The sequence below is a fragment of the Sphaerodactylus townsendi genome, linkage group LG07 (genome assembly GCF_021028975.2).
Source record: "Sphaerodactylus townsendi isolate TG3544 linkage group LG07, MPM_Stown_v2.3, whole genome shotgun sequence".
Classification (NCBI taxonomy): Eukaryota; Metazoa; Chordata; class Lepidosauria; order Squamata; family Sphaerodactylidae; genus Sphaerodactylus; species Sphaerodactylus townsendi.
The window spans coordinates 63,917,701-63,919,863 of NC_059431.1; the positions used below are offsets into that span (position 1 = coordinate 63,917,701).

The 2,163-nt window shown below is 39.1% G+C and overlaps 1 pseudogene; it reads left to right on the forward strand.

Annotated features, from left to right (window-relative positions):
* Positions 1-922: 922 nt before the first annotated feature.
* On the forward strand, positions 923-1,064 carry LOC125437325 (annotated as a pseudogene).
* The last annotated feature ends 1,099 nt before the right edge of the window (positions 1,065-2,163 follow it).

The following is a 2,163-nucleotide window of genomic DNA, read 5'->3' on the forward strand; positions in this document are numbered from 1 at the left end:
AGTTTGGAGTCTGAAATTCAACAAGACCATGGCATATCATGAAATCACTGAAATTCCTGGGAATCCACAAGAGGAATGTTCTACTGGTTTATATGAAAGAGATCATTTATGTGTTATCTTACACTGTCCCATCCAGCTCAGTCTGTCTACCCAGTACTGGCAGCAGCCCTCCAGGATCTCTGACAAAGAAAAATCTTGCCCAGTACCAGCTACTTCAGAAACATTAATCTGAGGAAGATCAAAGGAATCCAGTAATGACACAATAGAGACACAAGGTAGCTTCCCAGTTTCCATGTCTATATGATTAAAAATGTTTGATCTGTAGATAGACAATCCTTCAAATATTCTTTTCTTCCCAAATAACAGAGCTATGTTGCTATTCTGGCTCTCCTGCGAGGCTTTTTTGATTACCTGGAAGTGGCAATACCCAGAGAGACAGTTATTAGGGCACATAATTCCTAAAGGCTACTACCCAGATACCCTCTAGTACAGTGGTGGCGAACCTTTGGCACTCCAGATGTTATGGACTACAATTCCCATCAGCCCCTACAATTGGCCATGCTGGCAGAGGCTGATGGGAATTGTAGTCCATAACACCTGGAGTGCCAAAGGTTCGCCACCACAGCTCTAGTACAATGCCATTTAAAGGCTCTGCTCAAGTCTCACATCACTCTTGCTTCTCTTACCTGCTTCCTAAGGGATTAAGCAGTCTTGTGAACTCTAGAGGCATAGGGATCAACATTATTGGAATGCATGACTGAACAGGCTTTAAATTTGGTCAGAGAGATCAAACTACACGGAAATTGAAAAGAAGTTTAATAAGATAATAAAAATCACACACAGAATTTGTAAATACAACATACTGAGCAAGCATCAAGGAAAAGGTGATAAAACAGTCTTCAAAATCCTAACACTATACCCTATTGCTTCTTGGCCTTTTGGCTGAGATCAAGTGTAGTATCTATACTTATCCCTACAGGTGGAAAATATACAATTAACTCTTGGAGTAGCAAGCACTTAGAAATCATCCATTACCATATTTCAGTGGTTTGGCTTCTCCTCCAGTAGTCTCATCAACATGTGCTCAAGATGGAGGCCAGAGTGGAGGATGCTTAAGAGTGGTTTGAAATGAATTGGCCAAGAGACTTAAGAACCATAAGAAAACTTCTTCCTTGTGTTCAGGGATGTTATTGTCTCCCCTTCTGCCCACCCCTGCAGGGTCTCTCTCTTCCTGTTCCAAAGAACAGACCTACTCTTTCTTTTGAAGGCTCCCATATACTATATCGTAAGGTAAGACTTGGCTAAAGTCCTTCTTACATTAATATAGGCCTGGATGCTTGAGAGATGAGTCATAACTAGAGTTGCCAACCTCCAAGTAGGACCTGGGGAATCTTCTGGAAGTACAGTTGATCAGACAACAGAGATCATTTGCCCTGGAGAAAATTGCCTCTTGGGAATGAGTTCTGTGACATATCCATCTGAAGTCTCCCCAAACCACTCCATCTTCAGGATTCAACCCCAAATCTCAAGGAATTTCCCAATTCAGTGCTGGAAACTCTAGCCATAACCACTTCTCTTTCTCCCCCCACCCCAACCAGGTAGCAAATGGTAATTTATAAACTCTGAACCTGTACAGAGTATAAATCCAATTATGATAAACCTTGATACAAATTATGTAGTGTAAGGCATTTCACCACAGATACCAAATATCAACTTTCAAAATAATTAACTGATTAACCTTTCAAATGCTTCAAGGTACAGCAGGGGGTGAGGTGGCTGCTCATCACTAATGTTAGCTTGTGCCAAACACGCTGCTTTTTCTTAAGGTTTTACATTAATGTTTGTTGAAAACTTCTCCAAAATATTGTTTAAGTAATTGAAGGGTTTAAATTGAAGTCAATATTCACTGTATTTTAATTCTGATGATAACAAAATGGGAATTTATATACGTACATACAAACAAACACACACACACACACACACACACACAAACATATATATTCAAAGGCATTAATTATCTTCACTAACATTTATATTTAACTGGCTTGGGCCTTATTTATGTTTATAGAATTTAATTGAAAGTTACATGTGCAAATTGGAGACTGAAGAGGAAAAATTGACTTGCCATATGATATTTATATATTTTTGACAATTAGATACTTC